This window comes from Plectropomus leopardus, chromosome 7 (assembly GCF_026936395.1).
Source record: "Plectropomus leopardus strain MGB_pleo_1.0 chromosome 7, ASM2693639v1, whole genome shotgun sequence".
In the NCBI taxonomy this organism is placed as follows: domain Eukaryota; kingdom Metazoa; phylum Chordata; class Actinopteri; order Perciformes; family Serranidae; genus Plectropomus; species Plectropomus leopardus.
Genome location: NC_142182.1, coordinates 11070467 through 11086455, shown reverse-complemented (window position 1 = coordinate 11086455; position 15989 = coordinate 11070467). Strand labels below are relative to the sequence as shown.

At 43.5% G+C, this 15989-nt stretch overlaps 1 protein-coding gene across 1 annotated transcript in view; it reads left to right on the top strand.

Annotated features, from left to right (window-relative positions):
- Nucleotides 1-15989, top strand: part of wwox (WW domain containing oxidoreductase) — a 153895-nt gene that overhangs the window by 134015 nt on the left and 3891 nt on the right. The gene's annotated exons all lie outside the window — the stretch shown is intronic.

The window sequence follows — 15989 nt, the reverse complement described above, 5'->3', positions numbered from 1 at the left end:
CAGAATAATTTTGGGACCGATTATATTCTTCCTCTGACCCAAGGTTGGCTTTGGACCCAGAGTAGTATTGTCGCAGTGTTATTGTGAATAATCTGTATGCAGGACACCTGAGAGCAAAAAATAAATGTCCTTGTCTAAGCAGATACATTTCTATCTGTTTAAATCTGCTTAACATTTTATAATAGGGGCCTGATATATGGAGAGTTTATTTGTCTTCATAATTTACAAGATCTCTTGTGTGTGATTCATAGATCAATTACTCAAAGAGCCACCACTGTCCAAACATTTATTCCACTGTTTAAGCCTGCCTTTGTATATAAATCCATCATAAAATCCTAAGTCTGTACCGTGTGTGGGCATGCACGTACGCAGGTGTTAGTGTTTATGTGCACATGCGCAGCATATGTGATATGTTTTAATTCGTTGTAAACAGACAGCGGTGCGGCCAGGCAGGTTAGTTTTTATCAGAGTGTGTTTATCTTAATTCCCCTCAGTCTCTTTCAGTCCCACCATCCATTACCTGTATGAGGAGGCAGTGTGCTCTCCTGGGCCCCACACACACATTCTCCGTTACCTTGGCGTTTTAAAATATGATGATATGACTGTATGGGAGTATGTAGATATTGCTCACTGCGTGTGACTAACTGCCTGTCTCTTTGTCAGTTTCGTATGCATTGTTGCCTTGGCTTATGGAGAAGATGATGTTTTCGCTGCGGTCCATTGTGACCTTGGCTGTGTAAACGGGTTTGTAATGTAATCATGAGTGGAGGAGAGGAGCTGCTCTGACAAGGAACCATAAACAGGCTAATAGATGCTTGCCATGCTAACATGACACACACATCACATCACACCGTATGACATGCACACACCTACGCACATACACACACACACACACACACGGAGGTCAGGTGTGAGTATATGCAAACGAGAGAGGCCATCAGTGTGTAAATATGAGAGATCCAAACACTTTCATGAACACACTGTATGTGCGCTCACACTCCGTTACCCCCTGTGTGGAGAATGACAGGCTCTTTCGGGGGTATGACCCTCTCTCCATGCTGTTTGTCTTTAAGGTCACATCCTACCCTCTAATTCCTGACCCCTGACCTTTGACCTTAGTCCGTCAGCCAGTAGACACCAGCACTGAGCTGACAGCTCCCAAAGCCCACTGACCCCAAAAGTAGAGAGATAGAGAGAGAGAGAAGGAGACGGAGCTTTGACCGTCAACTTCTCTTGGAATGAGAGCAGTGTACACACAGCAAGAGTGACCGTTTACCTGTTCGAAGAGTTCAAGCAGTGCGAGAGAGAAACAAAAGAAACACAGATCTTGTTCACGAAACATGAAAAGCAAAGTTATAAGGAATGGAAAAAAGAAAAGGATGTGAGGATTGAGTTGAAGTAGGGGGAGGAGGAGGTGAGGAATGGGATGGGAGGACAAACATGGGTGAACCTGGCGAGTGGAGGTCACACTCTGCCTGAGGAGACAGGTGCCTCAAGATTAGCCTCCACATTAATGGCCTTTACTCTCTCTCTCCCTCTCTCTCTCTCTCTCTCACACACACACACACACGCACACACCGTTGCAAGCCAGTCCTAGAGAACTCCTATACCACAGGGACGTGGAACTAGTGAGAACACAGCTCTGACTCTCATATCCTATTTATACATCCTTTCCTGTACATTACAATCCTATTTAGCTCGCCCTGCTTCCTACACAATCCTATTTATGGACTCACCCCCACCCCACTGCCACCGCACACCCCCATTCCACTCTCCAATCCTATTTGTGTGCCCCCTCCTCCTGTATGCAGGTGCCATCTATCCAAAAGGCTGCCTACTGGGTGTATGCGGAGTGATTCAGATGAGTGTGTGCGCTTGTGTGTGTTTGTGTGCTCACTGGTGATTTGTGCGTTAATGTAACACTGAAATTGGAGTGTTCCACCTAGGAATAAGAGAAACACTGTTCTTGGACGCTTGTGTTTGCAAACATCAGTCAGTCGTTGTGTGGCTAACTAAGAAGCTGTTTTGTTCTCTAAAGACAAGAAAAGAAAAGCTTGAATTTGGTTCTCACCTCACATTATTATGCACTGAGAGGAAAGAACGTCAGATCAGTCCATCAAGGCCCAGACACACTGGAGAACTAGTTGCAACAAAAGCTGATTATTGTGTCACCTCACGTTCCCTGTGTCTTAGCCAAAAAGTTGCACCCAAATACACCACAGAGACTACAACCAATGGCCAAACAGCATGTACTTTCTGAGCCTATGTGAAGAGAATATAACTCTGTACCAGCAGGTGGCTGTAGTCTGTATTCGTCATTCAAAAAGGAAACCCAGAAGACCAACAGGATAGATTCAAAATGTTCAATAGCTGATATCTCCCTTGTGCTAGGAACAATAACACAAAGAGTTATGATCTGTTTCTGCTAAAGATCTCAGTGGCTAACAAAATAATCTCACTTAATAAAACAATTTTGTTTCAATCTCACTCCCTCTTGATCTATTTGTTTGCTTTCCCCACTTCCGTTTCCTGTGCACTTAGCTGAACTGCCAATCAGACTGATTTTACTCAGTGACGGGCTCCACCACTAATTCAACATGCTGAATCGGCAGAAAAACAGCAGACAAAGGGTCGACTGTTGCCAACAGTGCGGGACACGCTGCAAATACTAGCCCTACAGACACTTACTGACGGCCCGACATTGACCAACAGCCAACCGTTGGCTTGGTGTGTCAGGGCGCTTAAAGGTGAAAGAGACGGGAGCTGCCTGCGCTCTACATCATCCTCTGCTATCTGATGTAATACGTTGCACATCCCCGTCTCTGCATTCACAAAACATCCTCAAGTAAAGATGAGTGTGTGTGTGTGTGTCTTCTGTCCCGTCCCATCTCCACCTGTCCCCTTGACAGGCCTCTTATCCTCTATTAGTGTATTTAAACAGGACAAAGTGACTGTCCATATCACGGGCCTGTCTCCACCTGACTCCCTTACCTGTCACTCACCCAGCGTTATGAAAGCATCCTCATTCTGTTTGAAGATGGGAGATAAAAGGAGGACAGCAGTCAGGGACCCGGTTGGCCTGACAGACTGGATTAGAGTAGTGCATCCTGGAGGAAAAGGTACGAGGGTGGAGAAAGAACGGTGAGGATGTTCCTGCCTAACTGGATTAGGGGAGGGGGTGAAGGAAAGGTGTATGTAGAGCAAGGGCCTGTGCCTGTCTTTATTAAGGGAAAGAAGGTGTAGCGAAGTGGGCGTGGAGGCTCGTGTGTCTGTTCATATTAGAGAGATGGGTGTTGGTTGGCTCTCCGGTTGCACTTTAGTTGGAGCTGAAGGACTCGTGTCTCACAGACAGAGGTAATGATGAGCCAGCAACAAAAAACTTCACAGCGGAAACACAATCTTCTGATGAAACAGAGAGGAAGACGGACAGGCTGCCAGAGCACAAGGTGAAACAACTTGCCATGCTGCCACTGCTGCTGTATCTCCCTTATACCCCTTTCCTACCAAAATTAGTGTGTGCCATCAGGTTTTTTAAACACGGATAAACCTGCTAAATAAAAGCAATTGGGTGTATTCCCACTGCCACTGAACTCACCGCTAGGGAGCGAGTCACCCTTTCTGTCAGCTGGTATGTGTGTGCATGTGTGTGTTGTCTTGTTGATGTGTCTTTGCGAGGTCACAGACAGGCAGGAGAACAGGCGAACAGTAGCAGTAACAGTGGTCTTTGAAAACTTTTAAGTGGTTTCTTCTCTTTATATATCTCCTACTTATTCAGAAAGTTTTGCAGATGTATTTGGATCTGTGTTTTAGCTGCTTAGGAGGAGAGGGATGGTAATTAGTGCAGTGTGTTACTGCATTGATGGTTAAGTTGCATATTGCCAGTTAAGGAGCTGAAATTACCATTTTCACCCGGGTGTTGTGTTCCCATCAATGCCGACTGGAGCTGGCGCGCGTGTGAATGCCGATTGTACACATTTCCATTGCATTAAAAAGCCAGTTGATAGCGGGTTTTTGTACAGTGGCATTGAGGCTTTACTTTGTATACACAGCTGGACTAGTTGAAGTTATATTGATGCTCAGCATGAGTCTTAGGCAAAGGGGTTCAAACAAGTGATATATGACGTCTCCCATTTGGCAGACATTTTTATCCAAAGCCAACACCAGAGTGAAATAGTGTGACTGAGCTGAATTTATTAATCATTCAATTAACTAAATGTTCCTTCTTGGTATGGTTCAGATGAATGGACTGTCAGTCTTTAATGCAATCTAATTCTCAGCACACCTCAAGAGAGATGCTGAGAACTTAACTGCTCTGCAACTCTTTCATTCCTCTCACCCTCCTTTCACCTGCATTACTCATTCCTCTGTGCGCTTTTGTCACACTCATTTTTGCTTTATTATTTCTCAGCATCTTATAGTCTAGATCCAGATTCTTACCTCCCGTATCGTTAGTTTAAGTTGCCTTGCAGCCCGCTATCTCCATCTCTCCCTCTGTGTCTCATTCTTACCTCCCCTCCTCAGATAGAGTCTTCCTCTGTGTCTTTGGGGCCGGCTGGTAAAGACAGTCGGGGCAGTCGATCGTATCAGACTATCAGGCCAGTTCAACCATAAATTACCTGCAGCTAACAAAGCGTGCTGCTGTAACTATTACACAGGCACTCAAAGTCACCCCGGCCCACACGGCTGGGCTAAACACTCTCACTCACTGAATGATAGCAGACCAAGAGAGTGCAGGGAGAGAGTTTGAGTGAATGTGGTCTCTTGCACTGAGATTTCAATATTCACAGCGTACAACTTCAAACATGGGCCGTCTAGTCCAGTCAGAGGCAGATAAAGACTTAGAGGTCCAGTGTGTAGGATTTAGGGGGATACATTGTCAGTAATGGTAAAATATATATAAAAGTAGGATTTCTTTCATGTATAATCACCAGAAAACAAGAAAATTTGTGTTTTTATTACCTCAGAATGGGCCATTTATATATACATAGGGAGCAGGTCCTTGTTCACGAAGTCCACCATGTTGCACTGACATGTTTCTACAGTAGCCCAGAACAAACAAATCAGACACTGGCTCTTGATGGGGGCATTTGCGTTTTTGCGTCTGCCACCGTAGTTAGCAGCCCCTCCAGGTTGAGCAGAGCCAAGTCTGAAAAAAACTGATTTCTAATGCAAAACTGCTTCATTCACTGTGTTTACAAGTTTTTATCACCTTAACTGTTGGTTTTGGAGAGGACGGGGGGGTATGCAGATAATTCACCTGTTAGTCAAAAATCCTCCTCAACCGTGAAGAAGAAGCCTAACCGGGAGTTCTCGCATGGCACATGAAGAAGTTGCAACAGGTTGCAGTCTATAATACTCATGACTAGATGCCACTAAATCCACTACGCTGGTTCTTTAACATCAGCATGATAGCTCAGTAACAAGCAGCAAAACCTTTTATATGATTTCAGGATTAATATTAAAGCCAGACAGAAACAGTTGTATGCCACTAGTCCTTGTCATATTTGGTAGCATAAAACTGCATTAGAAATGATGGCTTAATTCAATAATAATTCTATTTTTAGACCCTTGTCAGCACAACTAATCACACTGCACAGATGACAACCTGAAAAGCAGGGGAAACAAACATTTAAAATTAGTACATGAAAACAGAAACCGATGAAGAGCGAAGAAAAACATGATCTAACTTGATAAATATACGCATACAGCTGATGTGAAACTCGGAATTTGTCAATTTAAATGAGGAACATCCAGCAGAGTAACTTTATGCCACAATTTCTCTTTGAAACCTGTCTACTCAGATGAAATGAGACATGCCAAATTCCTAGGGTCGTTCCATCTATATTTTTTGTACAGACATTTTTGCAAATGGCAAATTTGTTTCAATCACTTGGAGCATGACTGGTGTCCCTTAAAATATATAACCTTAGCACAAACACATAAAGTTCAAATGACCAGTACTATAAAGTAAACTTATCCACTATTTATTCATATGGGACTTCATTCATTTGATACTGTGGCAGTGTCTGCTTTCCCTGCATATTTAACTATTTGTTGTGCAGAAACAGAGCGGTGCCTTTTCCCTCTCCCAGCTGTGTGCGCAGGTCTGTGTTATTGGCTAATTGAGAGCGTGTTCTGTGCTGCAGCTCTGCCCTGGAGGTTAGTGTTAGCACACACACACTGTAGCAGGACAAATGAGAATACACCCCGCCATCTGCCCAAGAGAGACACTCCCTCGCCCTCTCCTTGTCCCTCTACCCTTGTCCCCCTCCGCTCTTTTTACTGTTTTCCTCTCATTTTTATTCCTTCCTTCATGCTTCCACCTCTCTCTTTTCACCCTCCCATACCATTTCCCCCCTCCTTTCCCCATATTTTCTTTTCCACCTTTCCATTAAACATTTTTTTCCTCTCCTCTCCTCTTCATTTCTACCACTCTTGTTTCGTCCCTGCTCCTTTCTGCCACCTGCCTCTCTCCATCCTGAGTAAGTCAGTGGGAGGTTTGTTTGTGTTGTGATGTGGGGGGTTCAGACTGTCGTGTTAAGGTGTTACCGTACTCCGACCGCAGACTTTCAGAATGTTCCGTGGGCGCGATCCATAGGGGCTGACACCGAAGGTGACCCCCGGTCGGTAACCTTGGAGACCAACTTTATTAAAATGAATTTGAGTAGAGGGGCCGTCCTGACAGCAGCATAATTACATCGCAGAGCATCAGCACTAATTTATGCAGCCCGCATTCAACCGGTCAGGAGTGCCGAGATGGGGTCAGCATGGACACACACGGAGACACACATGCGCTCACACACATACTCACAGGAGCATATTGGGACACACACACTCACGCTAACTCACAAACACACACATACACATGGATCAGCATACCAATAAATATAAGTAAATACACTTTAGTTTTTTCTTATACTGCACACTACGGTGGCACATCCCTCTGTAGTGCTTTAATGTGTGTTTGGATGCATGTTGGCATATATGACCTGTGTGTGTGCCAGAGATACCGTGTGTGAGAGTATATTTAGCAGTGTTTTAGAGACAAGTGCAGCAGATTGACTCAAGTACAAACTATAAATCCACAAATTAAACATTACATATTTGTCTCTACGGTTTTACGTGTTTCATTAGGAATCACAAAGAAATCTGTGCGTATTTTGCCGCTGTAGTGGTCTACTGGCTGCCCTCTTTTTGCTAATAAAATCTCCACATTGAAGAAAATTCTCTCATGCAGGGCACGAACTAACATAAAGGAATTTAAAGGTAACATGACTTACCTTGACTGTTCATTGGTAGGGATAACAACAGTCCATATTAATTATAACAAGTAAAGGTCAATGCTCAGAGGCTTGCACTGCAGTCCGTTGGGTTTTTCGCCCCAAGTGTAACTTTACACCTGCTTTTATATTAAAGTGGAGACAGACAACTCTTTTCCCAAGTGTTTTTGAATGGTATTATTGTTGGTGCCGCTGTTGCAAAGACAGTCAGAGCCTAGCAACCAGCTTTTTGCCTTTGCATGGTAAAGTTTCCATCCGCCATTTTGCTACTGGGTATAGTAACTACAAAGAACTTACACTGATACTATTTGTTAACTGTTTTGGTTGCGTAATGGTTAACGCGCTTCCTTTATGCTGTAAATTGAGCCATCATTTTTCTCTGAGATTGTACATGATGACAGACAGAATTGCCAGCCTGTTCCCGTTCTGAACTTGTGAAATACGTCCGCTCTGTCAGTGTCAGATGAAAACACAAACACGCGCACACACACAAAAAAAATCTGCATGCATTCACTCTGACCCATTACATTTTCAGGCTTTTGACATAAAGACATGACCGAACTCAAACTCAGATGTGGAAACGTAGATGTGAACAAAAAAAGTTTGAATTGTAAGCTGCAGTCAATAAAAATGAAATTCCACTAACAGTAAAACATTTAGAGTAAATGAAAACATTTGAGTGCCGTCTTGTTGACAGCTTTTTATTCAGAATACACTTAAAGATTGCAACACTTTTATTAATGCTGATTGATTAGTAAAGTCCTCTTTGCTTATTAGCCTCAGTTAGTAAAAATCCATAAATGAAATTCTAATAATTTGTCACTGCTTTGCATTCTGGCTGCAAACACTTCTGTCGTCGTTGCTCTGATCTTTACAGTCACAAACTTGGTGATGACAAATCTGCCCCATAGAGGCTGAAGTAAGAGGCGAAATAAAATGTAAAGCTCTAGAGTATCATGAGGAAGAGAGGAAGAAATGGTCAGAGGAAGAGGAGCAGGAGAAAGTGCTGTAGAAGAGAGTAAAAAGGGGGTGAAGAGGGGGGACATGGATATAAGTCACAGCTCCAGTCACTCCATTGTAGCCGTTGTGACCAAGGGCACACTAATCTATCCCATTAGCAGATCTCTGCGACTCTCTCATAATGTTACCGCTAGCTGCTCTCCTGTGACATGTTCCTGGTTTGTGTGTGTGTGTGTGTGTGTGTGTGTGTGAGGGAGAGAGAGAGAGCGAGAGAGAGCGGGTTTGTGTGAGTGTGTGTGCAAGAGACAGTGTGAGCGAGATAGAATGCTCCGCCTGCGCGTGTGTCTGTAAGTGTGTGCGTAATGACAGTTCAGCTAGTTGCTCTCCTGTGAAAATGACACGTTCCTGCCAAATTAATATCATTACTATCAGAGTTTAATGGGCCAGTGCTGCCTTCTTATTTAAAACAGAACATCCCTCTCTCGACCTCCAGCACAAGGGAAGAGGAGGTGGGGGGGGTGTAGGAGAATGGCTTATGAGCAGGATAGACAATGTGAACAGACTTTTTTCTTATTTCTTACTACAGCCAAAGAGGAAGATGAACTTAAGATATTGTTAAGATGAGCCTGAAAGCAAACAAACAGAACACTGATGATAAAATAAATACATCATTAAGCCAGGGAGGACAGATCTTAGACAGGGGAAATGAAGACAAATATTTTCATTTGCAAATGAAGCCCACTTTGTGTGATTCAGTGGGACTATACTTACCGTTTTTTTGTAACCATGTCACTCATTTGCCTAAAAATACACTTCCCATTCTGCTTTGTGTGACAGCTTTAAAATGTATCTCTGCTCTGTTGAACAATACGGCTTCCTTCCCAGCTGTAATGTTACATTTTGGGATTGTATTCTCAGTAATTGTTACGGCCGGGTGCATGTCTGCTGTTGGAGTGACGGCTGCTATCATCACCGGTATTTAACATAACAAAAAGACAGATAAGTTTTGCATTGTGTTTCCTGTGTTAGGGAGCTCCTGTCTTTTTCTTTGGTGGAGAAATAACACGTTGGATTTTGAAGGCGGCTTAAGAGATGTTTGGCTCTTGGGTACATTTTCTTTCATGGCTTGTGTTTTACAGTATGCTTTTCTGGTCATTGGTTTTTATTTTCTTTTGCAGTACTTTACAGTAGGTGTGTGTACAGTATGAGGAGTCTGTTAGGTGTCATTCTTCACTTGGAGTCAGCACTGTGATAATGAGTTCATTTGGAAATACACTCCGCGGGCTGCCTGTGCATGTGGGCGCATGCATGGTTGTATTTGCACACTGTCATGGATATAACTTTTGCACACTACATTGTAAGTGTGTGTGTGTCTGGTATGTGCACACCTGAAAATGCGTTTGTGTGTGTGAGGGTGTGTGAATATGTCAGGTTGCCGCAGGAGACCAATTAGCTGGTGCATCAGTGAGGAGGTGAGCATACACACACCTGTGTGTGGCCCTATTACACCAGCTCATCACACACTCGCACACCGACACGCAGACAGCATTGCTCTGCTCATAATAGAAACATACTGACACTTACAGTACATTGACCATATGGAATAATGACTTCACTGTGTCAAACTGTCAGATTTGAGTCACCAGCACGCGTTATTTCTACCAGGTGTTACTAACTTGACCAACTTTTGTGAATTATGGGTTATCTTACTGCTGCTGAATGGTTGTCGTTACCAATATGTATTTTACATTTGAGCATTTCTTCGCTCAAAACTGCACTCCTCATGTTAATACAGCAGAGAGTGATTCGGCCCAAAGTTTGAGGTATCGTGCACTGACGCAATCAGGTGAGAGTGAAAAAGCAGATCACAGCCAATAAAGCAGCCAGGCCCCTTCATGTATAATTCAGATCTTTTATGGTGGGCTCTGCACCCATATGGGCGTGCTAAAGGAAGACTAAGGCCATTTCCAGCCAGAGAAAAGCCCTTTTAAAAGCTAATCCCTGTGCCAGAGTCCTGCTCCTTTTACTGCTCCTCTTTAATGAATAGGTGTCCAATAAGGCCTTTTATTGTCTTAGCATATGTTGCTTTTATTAGGGGAAAATAATTAGGTTGTGCGGATCACTTCGGAAGTCCTCTCGCAAGATAAAAATGAGATAGTTTCACAGTCGTTGCGCAAGTCCTTCTGACTCCTCGTCGTTTTCCCCTTGGATGCCTTGTGTCCTAGCTCCCTCACCTCCTCCTCTCCTTCGTCTCCTCCTCTGCTCTCCTTGTCCCTCCTCTCATCTTTATGCCTCCCCTCCTCCTCTACCTCTTGTCCTTTGCATTCCCTCCACCTCGTTCCTCACTTCCTCGTCTATTGTTCCCTTGAACATGCGGGCATTAAATGTATGCAGCGATGTCGCATTACACTGCACATTTACACACACACACACACACACACACACACACACACACACACACACACACACACACACACAAAACAGATGAACAATCACAGCGTGACAGGAGGCTGTTGATGACTGACACTTGGCTGATCTTATCTGGCGCAAAAGGGGTAAAGGGAGGGCCGCAGAGAGAAAGAAAGAGAAATAGTGCAGGAGGGGGTTTCTGCTGTGCTTTGTGTTGTGTTCCCGTCACTCCTACATAGTTTATTTCTCTGCCCCTTTCTTTCTCTGCCTTCTCATCTTCTACTACATCACTCTACTCGCTTTTATAGAAAGAAAGAATGTCACCAGGGCTCATCTGTGATCTGGGACTCCAGGGAAAGAGATCCATTTACTTCCAAGAGGTCCTGCTATGACCGTTTACCCATGAGACCTCAGCTACAGTATGCCCAGTCCTGTAAGTTATGAGGCCGGAGGGGGATGGGGCTGCAGGGGGAAAGGGATCTACAGAGGGTTGATGGAAAAGAAGGAGGCATAGGAAAGAGCAGGGGGCAAGACTGACAGACTGAGAGAGATTGAGCGGGCATGATGAAGGAACGGAAAGGGAAGGAGGGAGGGAGGAGGCTGGTCCTTTCATCCTGTGCTTAATGCCCCTCAGGGGAGCACGCTGCCCATAGGTGAGTATTAGCCATCCGCCTGTGGGCTAATGGGGGATATGAAATAGAGTTTAGTACATACAGATGACCAGGGGTGGACTAATCACTGGGGAGACCCATGTTGAGAGCCGGTCATTCTCTGGGGATCGTAACAGGCTCTCTGTCAGATTATGGACATGTGCTCAAATAAAGGCTTTAAGATCACCACAGACTACATGAATTTTGCCATATTTTGTCCCGATTGCGTCGCTGCCGACTATCGCACAACTTAGGGCCTGCATATTAACATCAGGAGCAACAAACTCTTTTTCAGTGTGACAATCAACGATGGGTCCAGAAAGCCTCATGCCCCCGATTCGACATGACCAGCATGTTGGAATTTTTTGCCATTTTCCATCTAGCTTGACACTCTGACCAAAGTCAATGATACATATCCTGATGCTGCCCGATAGGATAACGTAACGCTCCCTGGCAAAGAGGATGAGGAGTGCAACTGTTGCTGTGAGCTGTGAGATGGAGCAGTGAAACTCAACAAATGTTCGTTTAGCTGTGGAGACAACACCCCTGTTTACATGCAGCAAAGCTAGCATAGCTAACACACATAACGGCTAATTGGGCTTTTTTTCTTGACGTTATCACATTCTTACCTCAAGTTCTATTGGAAGGATAGACAGACCATATTGTCCTTTTCGTGACATATCGTGATGGGTCCACAATCATTTTTGTTTTTATTTTTCCAAGCAAAAGACTGCTAGCGTAACACACAGCGCTTCTGCGGTAGCCATGATTGATCTGCCCCCCTGAAGACCTACGAACTAGATTGCGATGACCGCAGATGACGTCATGGCAACAGCATACGGTGATCGGTCAGCGTCACACTTGTAGTTTTGCCAGTCTGTCGGCCAAACAGCACAAATTTTTTATATCGTGGTCTGACATGGTGGCATCATGAATGACGAAAACAAAATCGTGTTGTCTTTAGTGACCTTTAGCCTCTGCGTTGTTGGATGTGTAGACGTGAATGATTTGTAGAGAGCTTGTGGATTATTTTATCACGCTAGAACTGCACCTTTACTTGCTTATGTCTACTGTGACCTTTGGCCCAACTCAGTCAGGGTGACAGAGGTCACCACAGAGTCACAAGGGTGAGTGTCAGGGTGCTTTCTGAAGTGTGCGCTGAGGTGTTTGAGGTACTAATCTCCTCTCCTCTTGGTTGAGTGGTCAGGCTGAATGGATGGACAGCTTGTTTATCTGAGGGGACCGCGTTACCCCGGATTCCCTCTACAGCTGGGCCAGGCACGCTTAGCTGAGCTGTCGGCTTGCAGAGGTTACAACGGCTGAGGGCAAAGACGGCTCTGCACACACACACACATGTTCACACACAAACTGCACAGATACACAGAGAGAGTTTTTGATTTCAATGGTTATTTATTAAATGTAAAATATCTTTAGCACAGATTAAAAATCAGACACCTCCATCTATTTGAAACATCACAGGCTGAAAAAAACATTCCTGAAACAGAATCACAATCCCTTTTTGAATCCCACTTTCAGGATAGCTAGTCCACGAGGCCAGGCAGAGGGCTGAGGCAAAAACTGCACTCCTGATCCCTTTACTGGGGCTACAAGCCAGGAAATACTTTCCAAATGCATGCTGTAGCCTTATTACACTGGATAGTAGAAAATAAGTTTTATTCATCAAGAAACCAACCGTAGAATTCAGGTATTTTACCACTTATAGATGAGAAAAAGATTCTGTAATTTACTGTTTTCCCAAAATGTGACTTCATCTAAAACAGGATATTAAATAGTATTTGTTCATAGAACTTTGCACTTCAAATCATAGGATGCTGCTTGTCTGTAATTGACAGCTAAACAAACTTCAAACAAGCTAACAAAAATGTTATTAAAAAATTGAAATTTGGCTCAAACCGAAACTGTTTTCTTGACCTGCTGCGTATCCAGAGGGCCTTCACATGACAAGCACGGACATACGCCCTAATGATCTGTGGTTCATGCCAGGAACTGAACTTCTCAAATGGTGTCCTTGGCATAAATAGCTTTGCCAACATATAGCACTGTGGCTGAATTGGAGTGCCATCACAGAGGTCAGCTGGTGAACTCTCTTTTCTGCTCTGCCTCAACCCTCGCTGCTGTACAAATGCCAACTGACAACAACTGACACAGATGGTGAGCAGAAACACAGAAGGACAGGCAAAGGAAGAGAACCACCCACAGGAGTAAGAAAACAGGAAGACTCTACACACACTGTCCAAGAGAGGATATTGCCTGACAATATTATCAACTCATATATTTTAAACATTTTTTTTTATTTTTAATCTTTTCTTTTTCTACTTTTTTAAATTATTCTGTTTTTTCAGCACATGCCATATGAGAATTTGGGGATTATAAAAGTACCTGAAAGAATTGCTAGGTTTTCAGCATGCATAGCTGTTTGTATTTACAGGTTTATATGTACAGGGATGGGCCAAAAACAGACTGCTCTACAGTACTGGGTTTATTTACATCCAGGTCAGAGGGAGAGGTCAATGTCATAACTACAGATGTGGGGTTGAAGGGTCACATGCATAGGGTCAGAGAAAGCTCATACAGCTGAGTACAACTTGGATGATGAAGACACAGAACAGAACACGGCAAAGTAACGTTACTGTTAATTCAACAACATCACGTCTCCCCCCTGTACCCTTTTTGCTTTTGAATACGCTCATGTTTTCAGCAACTGATTATTGCGTCACACTGTACAAGGACATTTCTATTGCGAGTCCATGAGGTCCATGGGTATTGAGTCGATACTGAGATTGGAAGACTTGGATCTGATCCCAGGGCAGTTCCAGAGCCGTAGTAGTGGATCCCAGGCTAAGTGCAGGCTCATTGCTGCTTATCTACTGTCAGCTTATTGCAGGGTGTTTTGTGAGTATTTTCTCAGGATTTGGGTGTGTTTTTTTTGTTACCCACAAAAGCAGATAAACATAGAAGAACTGTCCTGCTCCTTTGGTTTGTCATATTGCTGTGGTGCAGTGATTTCTGTAGCATCAAGGAACATTTTAGGGTTGTTTTGGTACATTTGATCTGTCCCATCTTCTCCCCTCCCAAAATCTGTGTGGTGATAGCAGAGCTGTTTTTTGGAGGGAATGTTCAAGCAAAGTCTCGAGTAATTTAAAACAAGTCCTGGTCAAGTCTCTAGTCTCAATTGGTGTCTTTCGGGTCTCTGAATGCTATTATAGAGGTTTTATTTTTGATACGACTGCGTTTAAAAAATATCAACAGCTGTATACTACTAACACTGAAACTAAAGCCTTGCATACTGTACACATTTCCTTTTTTTACTGGTGGGACTTTCCAGTGTAAAATACTGCTTATACTGCTGACAACTTGCTGTATAGGCTGCTGTATCAAAAGGGCGAAGAACAAATGATTTCTGGAAAAACTGCCATTTTATTTGGGTGTGAAACTACTTTTAAGGCCCTGACACACTAAGCCAAACGGTTAGCTGTCAGTCAATTGTGGGCTGTTGTTGAGGGTCTGTTGCCCTTGTCTTTGCGGTGTGACCCACTTCAGCGTTATAAATCTACATCAGAGACGAAGGAGCCCATCGGTGAGTGAAATCACTCTGATTGGCAGTTCAGCTTAGCGCATGAGAAAAGGAAGAGAGGAAAGTAAACAAAGGGCTAAAGTCAAGAGGGTGTGAGGTCAGAACAACATTTTATATTAGGTCAGATTACTGTTCTTTAGCCATTGAGCTCTTTGGTAGAATCATCCAGTTTCCCTTTTTCAATGACAAATACAGACTACCGCCGTCTGCTCGTACGCAGAACGTGTGTATTGTTCTCAGTCAGTTCTCAGTCAGTTGTAGTCTTCACTGTGTGTTCATGTGCAGCTTTTTGGCTGAGACATAGGCGACGTGAGGCGACACAACAGTTGGCTGTCATAGCCACTTGTTCTGTGATGTCATTTTGGTGTTTCTGAACCTTTAGGTTCAATAATTAATTACATAGCATCAGATTGGTGCTTAGACTTCTTAGCCACCAATAAAGGATCCAGCATTTTAGGCAGTATTAGAGGCATTTCCGATACTGATATTGGAGTAACTGTACTAACTGTAATGACATGGTAGCACTAGTCAAAACCTTTGAAAAAAAGTTTTACATAGCTGAGACCAAGTCTTCTTAATGCAATTTGTTAGATCTTTAAAAAAATATTAAGAAGTGGCTTTAAAAGTATGTAGATGGATCCAAGCCCGGATTATATAATAGGCCAATTGCACAGCAATAGGCAGCAAAACCCGGCAATCATAACTTAAATCACAATGAGTAAGTAAATGCGCTTTATTTACTACAGCTACAAAACCTTTGCAATAACCTGCATCACGGCAAATTGCGGCATATTATTATTATTTTTGTGTTATCTAGTCAGAACTGTTCCAGTTTTTTGTCAAGTCTCTTGTCAAGTCAAGTCAAAGTCTACAGCTCTGGGTCATAGAGAACAAGTCTAAAACATCACGGATGTTTCTCTGAAAACTACTGTACACAAGGTAATGATTCACACTTAGTTGCAGAAGATAGAAAGACACACATCAAAAATCCATCAGTTTGTAGACAGCTAAATTTACAGGCATAATCTACAGTTTCACATGGGTTAGAAATGGCTGTTACACCACAGATGTGTATGATGCACACTGGATCAGTGA